Raw genomic sequence first — 15,456 nt, 5'->3', positions numbered from 1 at the left:
ATGGAAAGGATGTTTCCACTTGTAGGAGAAACTAGAAGCCGAGGACACCATCTCAGACTAAAGGGACGATCCTTTAAAACAAAGATGAGGAGGAATTTCTTCAGCCAGAAGGTGGTGAATCTGTGGAACTCTTTGCCGCAGAAGGCTGTGGAGGCCAAATCACTGAGTGTCTTTAAGACAGAGATAGATGACTTCCGGGTGCGGCGATGACCAGCTAAGTCGCATGTTTCGGCAGCTCCCGGTGGAATGGACTTTTGGGCTCTTAATAAGAGCCACAACGGCAATTTTAACGGCTAGAAGCACTGTGCGGTAAACCAGAAGGGAATCCCCCCTGGAAACGGATGGAAAAAGGAGAGGGAAGTGGCCAGATTGCAGTGGATCCTTTGGAGCAGCGGCAAGGAAGGCAAGCAAGAACCAAGATGGTGACGGAAGGTGGCAGTTTAACATGGGGCCCTGAACAACAAGAGTTTTTGAAATGTTGCGTGGAAGAACTTAAAAAGGAAATGAAGAAGGAGCTGTTGGCCCCGATATTACAGGCGATCGAAGGGCTAAAGGATGAGCAAAAGACCCAGGAGCGGGAGCTTCGGGTCGTCAAGGCAAAGGCTGCCGAGAACGAGGACGATATACAGGGCCTGGTGGTGAAGACGGAGATGCACGAGGCACACCATAAACGATGTGTGGAAAGACTGGAGGTGCTGGAGAATAACGCGAGGAGGAATAATTTAAGGATTCTTGGTCTTCCTGAAGGTGTGGAGGGAGCGGACGTCGGGGCATATGTGAGCACGATGCTGCACTCGTTAATGGGAGCGGAGGCCCCGGCGGGTCCGCTGGAGGTGGAGGGAGCATACCGAGTAATGGCGCGAGGACCGAGAGCAGGAGAAATTCCTAGAGCCATAGTGGTGAGATTCCTCCGTTTTAAGGACAAAGAGATGGTCCTTAGATAGGCAAAGAAAACTCGGAGCAGTAGGTGGGAGAACGCGGTGATCCGCGTATATCAAGACTGGAGTGCGGAGGTGGCGAGAAGGAGGGCGAGCTTTAATCGGGCCAAGGCGGTGCTTCACAAAAAGATAAAATTTGGAATGCTGCAACCGGCAAGACTGTGGGTCACATATCAAGGGAGGCACCACTACTTTGAGACGGCGGATGAGGCGTGGACTTTTATTGTGGACGAAAAACTGGAATAAGCGGGTTATTAAAAAAGAAAGTTTGAAACAAAGTGGTGGGGCGAGTATGGGGGGGCGAAGATGGGGGAAAAAGGGGGGGAAAGATGAGTTTTATGTTATTAATCCTGCGATGCGGTAACTTTTCTCTCTTCCACAGGTGGCGGTGGAGGGAGGAAGGGAGGTGGAGGAGATGGGGCGTTGGCAATGGGGGGCGGGGCCAAAAGGGAAGCGCGGGCTTTGTTCCCGCGCTATGATAATTATGGCGGGAATAGGGAAGCAGGAAGGAGGGGGCGTCGCACGGTGCGAGCCGAGGTCACGGGGGGGAAGCCGAGGTCGGCCAGAGTTTGCTGACTTCTGGGAGCAACATGGGGGGTGTAACTACGCTAGTGGGGGGTCCGGGGGGGGGGGGGGGGGGGGGGGGGGGGTGTACTGGGTTGCTGCTGCTGGGGAGAGGGGGGAGCCGGAATGGGGTGGGGTGGGCGGGGGGGCACCGCCTGGGGGGGCCACAGCTGCGTGGGAACCGGGTGAGGAGCTGGAAAAAGGGGATGGCTAATCGACAAGGGGGGGGGGGGGTAAAAAGCCCCCCAACCCGGTTGATCACGTGGAATGTGAGAGGGCTGAATGGGCCGATAAAGAGGGCACGAGTACTCGCACACCTGAAGAAACTTAAGGCAGAGGTGGTTATGTTACAAGAGACGCACTTGAAACTTATAGACCAGGTTAGACTACGCAAAGGATGGGTGGGGCAGGAGTTTCATTCGGGGCTAGATGCGAAAAACAGGGGGGTGGCTATACTAGTGGGGAAGCGGGTTATGTTTGAGGCAAAGACCATAGTGGCGGATAGCGGGGGCAGATACGTGATGGTGAGTGGCAAATTACAGGGGGTGGCGGTGGTCTTGGTAAACGTATATGCCCCGAACTGGGAGGATGCCAATTTTATGAGGCGCATGCTAGGACGCATCCCGGACCTAGAGGTGGGAAGTTTGTAATGGGGGGAGATTTTAATACGGTGCTGGAGCCAGGGCTGGACAGGTCGAGATCCAGGACTGGAAGGAGGCCGGCTGCAGCCAAGGTGCTTAAAGATTTTATGGAGCAGATGGGAGGAGTAGACCCGTGGAGATTTAGCAGACCTAGGAGTAAGGAGTTTTCGTTTTTCTCCTATGTCCACAAAGTTTATTCGCGAATAGACTTTTTTGTTTTGGGAAGGGCGTTGATCCCGAAGGTGAGGGGGACGGAGTATACGGCTATAGCCATTTCGGATCACGCTCCACATTGGGTAGACTTGGAGATAGGGGAGGAAACAGAAGGGCGTCCACCCTGGAGAATGGACATGGGACTAATGGCAGATGAGGGGGTGTGTCTAAGGGTGAGGGGGTGCATTGAAAAGTACTTGGAACTCAATGATAATGGGGAGGTCCAGGTTGGAGTGGTCTGGGGGGCGCTGAAGGCAGTGGTTAGAGGGGAGCTGATATCAATCAGGGCACATAAAGGAAAGCAGGAGAGTAGGGAACGGGAGCGGTTGCTGCAAGAACTTCTGAGGGTGGACAGGCAATATGCGGAGGCACCGGAGGAGGGACTGTACAGGGAAAGGCAAAGGTTACACGTAGAATTTGACTTGCTGACAACAGGTACTGCAGAAGCACAGTGGAGGAAGGCACAGGGTGTACAGTATGAGTATGGGGAGAAGGCGAGCAGGTTGCTGGCCCATCAATTGAGGAAAAGGGGAGCAGCGAGGGAAATAGGGGGAGTGAGGGATAAGGAAGGAGAGATAGAGCGGGGAGCGGAGAGAGTGAATGGAGTGTTCAAGGCATTCTATAAAAGATTATACGAAGCTCGGCCCCCGGATGGGAAGGAGCGAATGATGTGCTTCCTGGACCGGCTGGAATTTCCTAAGGTGGAGGAGCAGGAGAGGGTGGGACTGGGAGCACAGATCGAGATAGAGGAAGTAGTGAAAGGAATTAGGAGTATGCAGGCGGGGAAGGCTCCGGGACCGGATGGATTTCCAGTCGAATTTTATAGGAAATATGTGGACTTGCTTGCCCCGATACTGATGAGAACCTTTAATGAGGCGAAGGAAAGGGGACAGCTGCCCCCGACTATGTCGGAGGCAACTATATCGCTTCTCCTAAAGAAGGAAAAAGACCCACTGCAATGCGGGCCCTACAGACCTATTTCCCTCCTAAATGTAGACGCTAAGATTCTGGCCAAGGTAATGGCAATGAGGTTAGAGGATTGTGTCCCGGGGGTAGTCCATGAGGACCAAACTGGGTTTGTGAAGGGGAGACAGCTGAATACGAATATACGGAGGCTGCTAGGGGTAATGATGATGCCCCCACCAGAGGGGGAAGCGGAGATAGTGGTGGCGATGGATGCCGAGAAAGCATTTGATAGAGTGGAGTGGGATTATTTGTGGGAGGTGTTGAGGAGATTTGGCTTTGGGGATGAGTATATTAGATGGGTACAGCTGCTGTATAGGGCCCCGATGGCGAGCGTGGTCACGAATGGACGGGGGTCTGCGTATTTTCGGCTCTATAGAGGGACGAGGCAGGGATGTCCTCTGTCCCCATTATTGTTTGCACTGGCGATTGAGCCCCTGGCAATAGCATTGAGGGGTTCCAGGAAGTGGAGGGGAGTACTCAGGGGAGGAGAGGAACACCGGGTATCTCTTTACGCGGACGATTTATTGGTGTATGTGGCGGACCCGGCGGAGGGGATGCCAGAGATAATGCGGATACTTGGGGAGTTTGGAGAATTTTCAGGATATAAGCTGAACATGGGGAAAAGTGAGCGGTTTGTGGTGCATCCAGGGGTGCAGAGCAGTGAAAGAGAGGACTTACCGCTGAGGAAGGTAACAAGGGACTTTCGCTACTTGGGGATCCAGATAGCCAAGAATTGGGGTACATTGCATAGGTTAAACTTAACGCGGTTGGTGGAACAGATGGAGGAGGACTTCAAGAGATGGGACATGGTATCCCTGTCACTGGCAGGGAGGGTACAAGCGGTTAAAATGGTGGTCCTCCCGAGATTCCTCTTTGTGTTTCAGTGCCTCCCGGTGGTGATCACGAAGGCTTTTTTCAAAAGGATTGAGAAGAGTATCATGAGTTTTGTGTGGGCCGGGAAGACCCCGAGAGTGAGGAAGGGATTTTTGCAGCGTAGTAGGGATAGGGGGGGGCTGGCGCTACCGAGCCTGAGTGAGTACTACTGGGCCGCCAACATCTCAATGGTATGTAAGTGGATGGGAGAAGAGGAGGGAGCGGCGTGGAAGAGATTGGAGAAGGCGTCCTGTAGGGGGACTTGCCTACAAGCCATGGTGACGGCGCCGTTGCCGTTCTCACCGAAGAAATACACCACAAGCCCGGTGGTGGTGGCTACTCTGAAAATTTGGGGGCAATGGAGACGGCATAGGGGAAAGACGGGAGCCTCTGTGTGGTCCCCGATAAGAAATAATCATAGGTTTGCTCCGGGGAGAATGGATGGGGGATTTGGAACATGGCAAAGAGCAGGAGTAACACAATTGAGAGATCTGTTTGTAGATGGGACGTTTGCAAGTCTGGGAGCGCTGATGGAAAAATATGGGTTGCCCCAAGGGAATGCATTCCGGTATATGCAACTGAGGGCTTTTACGAGGCAACAGGTGAGGGAATTCCCGCAGCTCCCGGCGCAGGAGTGATCTCAAAGACATGGGTGGGGGACGGTCAGGTGTCAAGACATATATAGGGAGATGAGAGACGAGGGGGAGATTATGGTAGACGAGCTGAAAGGGAAATGGGAAGAGGAGCTGGAGAAGGAAATTGAGGAGGGACTGTGGGCTGATGCCCTAAGTAGGGTAAACTCATCGTCCTCGTGTGCCAGGCTAAGCCTGATACAATTTAAGGTGTTACACAGGGCGCATATGACTGGAACACAGCTTAGCAAATTTTTTGGAGTAGAGGATAGGTGTGCGAGATGCTCGAAAAGCCCAGCGAATCACACCCACATGTTCTGGTCATGTCCGGCACTACAGGGGTTTTGGGTGGGGGTGACAAAGGTGCTTTCGAAGGTAGTGGGGGTCCAGGTCGAACCAAGCTGGGGGTTGGCTATATTCGGGGTTGCAGAAGAGCCGGGAGTGCAGGAGGCAAGAGAGGCTGATGTTTTGGCCTTTGCGTCCCCAGTAGCCCGGCGCAGGATACTGTTGATGTGGAAGGAAGCCAAGCCCCCGGGTGTGGAGACCTGGATAAATGACATGGCATGGTTTATAAAGCTGGAACGGATTAAGTTCGTCCTAAGGGGATCGGCTCAAGGGTTCACCAGGCGGTGGCAACCGTTCGTCGAATACCTCACAGAAAGATAGAGGGAATGGAAAAGAAGAAGACAGCAGCAGCAGCCCAGGAGGGAGGAGGGTGGGGGGAGAGAACCAGAGGGATTCTCAGGGATGTTAATATATAAGTATAATATGTATAGGTTGTTGTTATAGATAATTGTATATTGGACTGTTAAAACATATTTTTGGAGAATATTTATCTGGGACAAGGCAGTTGCCATTTAGTTTTGTTTTTGTTTATAAAACTGGCCATTGTTATTTATATTGTTGTATTACTGTGTAAAGGATACACAATGTACTGTGATGGTTGGCCAAAAATTTTCAATAAAATATATATTTTTTTAAAAAGACAGAGATAGATAGGTTCTTGATTAATAAGAAGATCAGGGGTTATGGGGAGAAGGCAGGAGAATGGGGATGAGAAAATATCAGCCATGATTGAATGGCGGAGCAGACTCGATGGGCCGAAAGGCCTAATTCTGCTCCTATGTCTTATGGTCTTATGGAACAAGACTTTGCAAAAGTTATTTGTGTCACCAATGATGTAAGGATCCTCCAAGACTGTCATCCTCAACATCATCACCCTGCCCTTCTGCAGTGGGGGAGGGGGAAGGGGTAGGAGGGTGGTCAGGACATAGAATATCATAAAATCTACAGTGCAGAGGAGGCCATTCAGCTCTTCTAGTCTGCACTGGCCCTCGGAAAGAGCACCCCACTTATCCCCACACTTCCACCTGTAACCCAGTAACCCCACTTAATCTTTGGGACACTAAGGGCAATTTTGCATGGCCAATCCACCTAACCTGCACATCTTTGGACTGTGGGAGGGAATTGGAGCACCTGGAGGTAACCCACGCAGACACGGGGAGAACGTGCAGTGACCCAAGCCGGGAATCGAACCTGGGACCCTGCAGCTGTGAAACAACAGTGCTAACCACTGTGCTGCCATGCCGCCCCTCATTCCAGCCATCACGGTGTGTTGGGTAGCTGTGATGGACCAGCTGATTTTGAAAATAAAATTCTACGAGGACTAGACAGGGTCGATGCAGGATGCTCCAGATTATCTGTGCGCGTCTGTGTGTGTGGAGGGGGTCCAAAGCCAGGGATTCACAGTCTGAGAAAATAGGGTATACCATTTAGGACAGAAAGAGTGGTGAGCGTGTGGTGTTCCCTGTCACAGGAGGCAGTTGAGGCCAAAACATTGAATGTTTTCAAGGAGTCAGATACAGCTCTTGGGGCTAAAGCGATGAATGGATATCGCGGCGGCGGCGGAGCAGGCTCGGAGGGCCGAATGGCCTCCTCCTGCTCCTATTTTCAATTACTTGTTTGCCTGCCTGCTTTAAGTTTTCACAGTAACAGGCAGCACGGTGGCACAGTGGTTAGCACTGCTGCCTCACGGCGCCGAGGTCCCAGTTTCGATCCCGGCCCTGGGTCACTGTCCGTGTGGAGTTTGCACATTGTCCCCGTGTTTGCGTGGGTTTCGCCCCCATAACCCAAAAGATGTGCAGGTTAGGTGGATTGGCCATGCTAAATTGCCCCTTCATTGGAAAAAATTAATTCGGCTCTAAATTTATTTATTTTTTTAAAAGTTTTCACAGTAACTAACAGTTCATCGACTATCCTCATTATAGATTGTTGCAGGTTTGTAACCAGCACAGCTCAGCGCACTGCCAAGTGTTGTAGGGCATGGAGAAGCCAAGCGTTTTGTTCAACAATAATTTCTCGGAGTGCTTTAGGTGCTTTTGCCTCATCCACTGTCAGCTGCCAGACGCATGACCTAAAGCACATGAACGTCTGGGGAATTGCAAAGCAGGTTCCAGCCCGATGGTTGGCATAGATACTGTACTCTGAACAAACATTCAGCACAAGACAAGAAACTGGGGCAAGTCAACAATAGCTGGCAGAATGACACGTATCTTAATTAGCTGGCAATTAGCTGATTTTTGTGGGATTAAAAAGAGTGTTAGCCCAGATGAATTACCATCACCTACCCCAATCAATGAAACAGCAGAGCAGTAGTGAGAGGTACTGGGTTGGATATCATCCTCATTAATACATTTTAATTATTTAATTCTGAGTAAATGGATACAGGTCTAAGTCTGGAGTAATATTAGAACACAAGGATCTGGGAGAGGTAAAGACTCCTGCGCTCCATCTGGCTCGTCACAGTCTATAGGAAATGTTATATTTGATGATTCCTCCATCCAAGTCCCTCATAAATCTGTTGATTCAATCAGCTCCTAATGCTCCCGTACAATCACCACTTCTGCCCAAAATGGTTAAGTCTAAAGGTCTTTTATATCCTCCAAGTTTAAGCCTATGCCCTCTCATCACAGAAGCTGAGGCTATAATAATAATAATTATTGTCACAAGTCGGCTTACATTAACACTGCAATGAAGTTACTGTGAAAAGCCCCTAGTCGCCACATTCCGGCGCCTGTTCGGGTACACAGGGAGAATTCAGAATGTCCAATTCACCTAACAGCATGTCTTTCGGCACTTGTGGAAGGAAATCGGAGCACCCGGAAGAAACCCACGCAGACACGGGGAGAACGTGCAGACTCCGCACAGACGGTGACCCAAGCCGGGAATCGAACCTGGGAGCCTGGATCTGTGAAGCAACAGTGCTACCCACTGTGCTACCATGCCGCCCCATATTATACTGATTGACTTTTAGTACAAATATTAGGAAAGCTGAACAGGCTGGGGCTCCTTTCTCTAAAACATAGAAAAGTCTGACCTGATAAAAGTATTTAAAGTTATGAATAGGTTAGATGGAAAGACGATGTTTCCACTTGTGGGGTAGGCCAAGACTAGAAGCCATGAATATAATATGGCCACCAATAAATACTATAAAGAATTCAGAAGAAAACTATTTACCCTGAGAATTAATGTGGAACCTGTTGCCACAAGGAGTGGTTGAGTTGAATAGCAGAGATGTACTTTGATAGACACATGAGGGATAAAGGAATACAACGTTATCATAGAATCTACAGTGCATAAGGACGCCATTCGGCCCATCGAGTCTGCACTGGCCCTTGGAAAGAGCACCACACCTAAGCCCATACCTCCACCCTATCCCCGTAACCCCACCCAACCCAAGGGCAATTTAGCATGGTCGATCTACCTAACCTGCACATTTTTGGACTGGAATCCCATGCAGCCACGGGGAGAATGTGCAGACTCTGCACAGACAGTGGCCCAAGCCGGGAATCGAACCTGGGACCCTGGCGCTGTGAAGCAACTGTGCTAACCACTGTGCTGCCCAATGCTGCGAGGGTAGATGAAACAAGATGGAAGTAGGTTTGTATGGAGCATGGGTACTGGCATGGCTCAGTTGTGCCAAATTCTATCTAAGAAGCATTTTGACAACTTCAGTCGATCACTCCCTTCCCTTCCCCATCTGTGTATTCCCAGTTTGTGCAGCCTCTCCTCTTAACACAGCCATCAATTTAGTTGCTCTACACGGCAACCTCTCCAAACCAGAGAAAAAATTAGATTGAATAAAAAAGACAAATGGTGGTATAGGAATACAGAAGAAAACAATGAGCGTTATTAATATCAGAGTGAATACTGATTCAGGATAGGATCATTGGTTAGGGTTGAGAATGAGGTCTGCACTCCACGCTGCTCAAGGTCTGAGCTGGCATCTGCCGTTGCCTCCAGAATGACTGCAGAAACAGCCATCCATACCGCGGCTGCCTTCATTCCATCTTTAGATCAAAGGAAAGCAAAGGGGATTCGGAAGGTTAACAGGACGTGTGACACACTGTGAATCAACAAAACGGGTAGTAAAGGCTTCAGGAATAGGATTCGCAACACCATTTCGAGAGAAAGATGCCCATCTTGTTCTTGTGCATGTAAGCTATTCACCTTAGTGTTAAACTGAGAAAGGTGAATGCAAAACTGTACTGGTACCTGAGGAAGTTGTGGAAGAGCCATGAATGGAGATCAATATTCTTGCAGTATAAAATCACCAGGCACGGATGTTATGCATTCAGAACACTGGAAGGTGCACTGTGCCAAAAGAAAGGGAAAAAGGACAAGTCAAGCAATTGTAGGTCACTGTGCCTTGTGCTTCTAATGTTCACGAATTTCACCCTGTTCTATGAACGTTCAGAATGACATGGACTATGGAGGGACAGTCAGTTTGCGTCCTTTCAAAGTAGATTGAGGTTGATTAATGTGGCTGATTGTGACTTCTTCAAAACAATCTACATTTGCAGTCAGTTATTCGCTATGTGAGAGCACTTCAAGAGACAATGGACAAACTGCCACAGAAAAACTGGTTATGAAAATGAAAGCACGTGATATTAAAGGAATATGTAGCCACCTGGATCAAAACTGCTGGCGTAAAATTCTTCTGATGCAAATGACAAACACACAAGATGCAAGGTGAACCAAATTAGAGGCCATGGCAAACCAGGAGGGGCAAAAATCAGAGACAGGTCGGCAGAGCGTGCGTATGGATGGGTATGTGGCTAATCCAGTGCAATAAAGTGAGGAATGAACAAGGACATTTTGGGAAAAGGAATAGTAAAAAGAAACCAACCCAAAATGTTAAGATTGTTAAAGAGTAGGGGAGTAGGTAGGTTTTGAAGTGCAGATATACAAATTAGTGATCTAATACTAAACCAACTCGCCCAGCATCGAGCTGCTAATCACTGCAAACCAGCTCCACTGGGTGGGACACAAGACCATAACAGCACCAGGAGGAGGCCGTTTGGCCCCTCGAGCCTGCGCTGACATTCAATAACATCATGGCTGATCCGACATTCCTCACATCCACTTTCCTGCCCTTTCTCCATGACTCTCAATTCCCTTCCTGATCAAGAATCTATCTCAGCCTTAAACATACGCAAGACCTCCGTCCCCACAGCTCTCTGTGGTAAGGAGTCCCCAAGACTCAACAACCCTCAGAGAAGAAATTCCTCCTCATCTCTGTCAGAAATTGGCTCCCCTTTATTCTGAGACTCTGCCCTCTGGTCCTGACTCTCCCATGAGGGAAACATCCTCTCAGCATTTACCCTGTTGAGCCCCTTAAGAATCCAATATATTTCAGTGTGATCGTCTCTATGCTTCTAAATTCTTTTTTTTTTTAAATAAACATTTTATTGAGGTATTTTTTGGTATTATAACAACAACACAATAAACAATGTACATGAATCTATAAACATAGTGCAAAAGCCGTCTCCCTCCCTTACAGGTCCCACCTTTATTAACCCCCTACTCTAAGCTAAACTAACCTCTGTTTAAGAAGGGTAGCAAGGATAATCCCGGGAACTACAGGCCGGTGAGCCTTACTTCAGTGGTAGGGAAATTACTGGAGAGAATTCTTCGAGACAGGATCTACTCCAATTTGGAAGCAAATGGACGTATTAGTGAGAGGCAGTATGGTTATGTGAAGGGGAGGTCGTGTCTCACTAACTTGATAGAGTTTTTCGAGGCAGTCACAAAGATGATTGATGCAGGTAGGGCAGTGGATGTTGTCTATATGGACTTCAGTAAGGCCTTTGACAAGGTCCCTCATGGTAGACTAGTACAAAAGGTGAAGTCACACGGGATCAGGGGTGAGCTGGCAAGGTGGATACAGAACTGGCTAGGTCATAGAAGGCAAGAGAGTAGCAATGGAAGGATGCTTTTCTAATTGGAGGGCTGTGACCAGTGGTGTTCCGCAGGGATCAGTGCTGGGACCTTTGCTATTTGTAGTATATATAAATGATTTGGAGGAAAATGTAACTGGTCTGATTAGTAAGTTTGCAAATGACACAAAGGTTGGTGGAATTGCGGATAGCGATGAGGACTGTCGGAGGATACAGCAGGATTTAGATTGTTTGGAGACTTGGGCAGAGAGATGGAGTTTAATCCGGACAAATGTGAGGTAATGCATTTTGGAAGGTCTAATGCAGGTAGGGAATATACAGTGAATGGTAGAACCATCAAGAGTATTGAAAGTCAGAGAGATCTAGGAGTACAGGTCCATAGGTCACTGAAAGGGGCAACACAGGTGGAGAAGGTAGTCAAGAAGGCATATGGCATGCTTGCCTTCATTGGCCGGGGCATTGAGTATAAGAATTGGCAAGTCATGTTGCAACTGTACAGAACCTTAGTTAGGCCACAATTGGAGTACAGTGTTCAATTCTGGTCGCCACACTACCAGAAGGATGTGGAGGCTTTAGAGAGGGTGCAGAAGAGATTTACCAGAATGTTGCCTGGTATGGAGGGCATTAGCTATGAGGAGCGGTTGAATAAACTCGGCTTGTTCTCACTGGAACGACGGAGGTTGAGGGGCGACCTGATAGAGGTCTACAAAATTATGAGGGGCATATACAGAGTGGATAGTCAGAGGCTTTTCCCCAGGGTAGAGGGGTCAATTACTAGGGGGCATAGGTTTACGGTGAGAGGGGCAAGGTTTAGAGTAGATGTACGAGGAAAGATTTTTTACACAGAGGGTAGTGGGTGCCTGGAACTCGCTACCGGAGGAGGTGGTGGAAGCAGGGACGATAGTGACATTTAAGGGGTATCGTGACAAATACATGAATAGGATGGGAATAGAGGGATACGGACCCAGGAAGCGTAGAAGATTGTAGTTTAGTCGGGCAGCATGGTCGGCACGGGCTTGGAGAGCCGAAGGGCCTGTTCCTGTGCTGTACATTTCTTTGTTCTTTGTTAACCCCCTCTCCACTCCCCCCCCCCCCCCACCCCCCACCCCCACTTCTGCTGACGATTAATTTTCTACGAAGAAGTCGACGAACGGTTGCCACCTCCGGGTGAACCCCAACAGTGACCCTCTCAAGGCGAACTTGATTTTCTCCAAACAAAGAAAGCTAGCCATGTCCGATAGCCAGGTCTCCGACTTCGGGGGCTTTGAGATCCTCCAAGCTAATAGTGTCCGTCTCCGGGCCAGCAGGGAAGCAAGGGCCAGAACCTCTGCCTCGTTCTCCTCCTGGATTCCCGGGTCTTCCGACACCCAGAAAATCGCCACCTCTGGACTCGGTGCCACCCTGGTTTTTAACACCGTGGACATGACATCTGCAAACCCCTGCCAAAATCCCCTAAGCTTCGCACATGCCCGGAACATGTGGACATGGTTCGCCGGTCCTCCCGCACATTTTGCACACCTGTCTTCCACCCCAAAGAATCTGCTCATCCCGGGCCGCTGTCATGTGAGCCCGGTGAACGACCTTAAATTGTATCAGGCTGAGCCTGGCACATGTTGCAGACGCATTGACTCTACTCATCGCGTCACCCATAGATCATCCTCTATCTCTCCTCCCAGATCCTCCTCCCACTTGCGCTTCAGCGCCTCGGTCTGCGTCTCCTCTGACCCCATGAGTTCCTTGTAAATGTCAGAGACGCTCCCTTCTCCTACCCACCCTCCTACCTACCCTGCCCTGAATCCCCCCTTAGCGGTAGGAGCGGGAAGGTTGACACCTGTTTACGTAGGAAGTCCCACACCTGAATTTGTTTCCCCCTCTATGCTTCTAAATTCTAATGAGCAGAGTCTCAACCTATTTAACCTTTGCTCATAAGATAATCCCCCCACACCGGGGATTATTCTATGAACCTTCTCTGAACCGCCTCCAATGAAATAATATCTTCCCATAGATAAGGAGACCGAAACTGCTCACAGTACTCCAGATCTGCCTGCCATAGAATCCTGACAGCACAGGAGGCCATTCAGCCCATCAACTCTGCACCGCCCCTCCAAAAGAGCACTCGACCCAGTTCCTATCCCCGTAACCCCACCTAACCCAAGAAGCAATTTATCACGGCCAGTCCACCTAACCTGTCCATCTGTGGGAGGACACCGGAGCACCTGGAGGAAACCCACGCAGACACAGGGAGAACGTGCCAACTCCACAGTCACCCAACGCCAGAATTGAACCTGGATCCATTGCGCTGTACAGTTGCAGCAAGACTTCCTGACTCTTACACTCCAACCCCCTTGAAATAAGGGCCAACATTCCATTAGCCTTCCTGATTACCTGATGCCCTGTGTGCTAGCGTTCTGTGCTTCATGTAAACGTACCAAAGACCCTTTGTGTTGCAGTTTTTCTCCATTTTAATAATACTTTGTTCTCCCTTGCAAAATGAACTTCACATTTTCCCACATTATACTCCATTTGTCAGCTTTCTGCCACTTACTTAACCTCCATCAACATCTCTTTGCAAACAGTTTGTATCCCTCTCGCAACTTGCCTTTCCACCTGTTTTTGCATAGTCTGCAAATTTGGCGACAGCACATTCGCTTCCTTCTTACAAGTCATGAAGATGTCGTTCACATGCCTGACACCAGACTCCTAAAGCAATTGTTCCTCTCGGAACTCGATTGCAGTGGGAGACTCCAGGAGGACAGTGGAAACACTTTGGGAAGTCCTCAAAGCATGTCTGAAGAGGTTAAACATTCCTATCGACAATGGGAAAGCCTGACCTGTGACTGACCAAAATGGAAAATGCTCTTTCGGGAAATCACTGATCACATAGATAGACATTTTTTCTTTATTCTTTCATGGAGGTGTGGGCGTCGCAGGGAAGGCCAGCATTAGTTGCCCATCCTAATTGCCGTCAAACTGAGTGGCATTTTAAGAGTCAACCACATTGCTGTGGGTCTGGAGTCACGTGTAGGCCAGACCAGGTGAGGACGGCAGATTTCCTTCCCTAAAGGACAGTAGTGGACCAGATGGGTTTTTACAACAATCGACAATGGTTTCGTGACCATCATCAGATTGAAAATTGATTCCCTATTTCACCATCTGCCGTGGTGGGATTCAAACGCAGGTCACCAGAGCAGTACCCTGGGTGTCTGGGTTCCTAGTTCAGTGATAAGAACACTACGCCACTGCATCAAAGAACAATACAGCACAGGAACAGGCCCTTCGGCCCTCCAAGCCTGTACCGGTCATGATACCACCCTTAGCCAAAACCTTCAGCACTTCCTAGTGCCGTATCCCTCTATACCCATCCTATCCATGTATTTGTCACGATGCCTTTTGAACGCCGTTAATGTATCTGCTTCCACGACTTCCCCTGGCAACGCGTTCCAGGCACTCGCCACCCTCTGCGTAAAAAACCTGCCTCGCACATCTCCTCTGAACTTTGCCCCACGGACCTTAAACCTATGCCCCCTGCTGACCGACCCCTCACCCTGGGAAAAAGTGCCTGTCCATCCACTCTAGCCATGCCCCTCTTGTAGACCTCTATCAGGTCACTCCTCAACCTCCATCTTCCTCATGAACACAGTCCAAGTGCGGCCCTTCCAGCGTCATGTACAATGTGAGCAAGTTTTCTCCTTTTTTCTAAGAAGGGAGAGTAACACAGGCAACCTGGTTGTTCAGCTTCTCAATTATCTGGCCAAATAATCCATGTTTTGCCCGCATAATGATGCACTGCACTCACTATTTGTCCATCTATCAGCGCCAATGTCACATTCAGCCACTGCTCATCCTGATGTCTGGGTACATTTTATCAGGAGATTCCTCTGCTCACTTGGGATCAGAAGATGTTTTGGGAAAAGTTCCAGTTCATAAATAATGACAGCAAAGGAACTAAAAGATTCTTGCCTTCAACAGACTTCAGTATTAAACAGACACAGTCAGCTGAATACATTTCTAAAAGTGCTACACTTGAATCAGTTCAACTACAAAGAACAGTCGTAAACAAAGAATCCCAAAGGTAAAGCTGTCTCTCAACTTGGGGGGGAAAATGCTGAAAACCATCCATTGATGGCCAACCAGAACTAATCTGTTTCTCAACTGACAGAACGCGTGTCCCTTGGTATTCCATTCAGCACCGACTGCATTCAGCCCGTCCCATACAATTTGATTCCTTTGACATCACAATATATATACTTCCCATCCCAGCCGAAACGACAATGACTTGCAAGGAAAAAAAAGTGAATAAACCCAGCAATTTGAAAACCTCCTCTGTGGAATTCTCTGCCCCAGAGAGCAGTGGAGGCTGGGCCATTCAATTTATTCAAGGCAGAGTTAA

At 49.1% G+C, this 15,456-nt stretch overlaps 1 protein-coding gene across 3 annotated transcripts in view; it reads right to left on the bottom strand.

The window, feature by feature from the left end:
- map3k2 (mitogen-activated protein kinase kinase kinase 2) overlaps positions 1-15,456 on the bottom strand; it is a 267,110-nt gene that overhangs the window by 227,245 nt on the left and 24,409 nt on the right. For 2 of the 3 annotated variants that reach the window (XM_072468674.1, XM_072468672.1), the window contains exon 2: positions 9,382-9,480. The exons of the other annotated variant lie outside the window; for it this stretch is intronic. The gene's annotated coding sequence lies outside the window, so the exon portion shown is untranslated. The remainder of the gene's footprint in view (positions 1-9,381; positions 9,481-15,456) is intronic. 3 annotated transcript variants of the gene reach the window in all.

This window comes from Scyliorhinus torazame, chromosome 2 (assembly GCF_047496885.1).
Source record: "Scyliorhinus torazame isolate Kashiwa2021f chromosome 2, sScyTor2.1, whole genome shotgun sequence".
Classification (NCBI taxonomy): Eukaryota; Metazoa; Chordata; class Chondrichthyes; order Carcharhiniformes; family Scyliorhinidae; genus Scyliorhinus; species Scyliorhinus torazame.
Note: the sequence above shows the minus strand (reverse complement) of the source record. Positions and strands in the feature narration are given on the sequence as shown.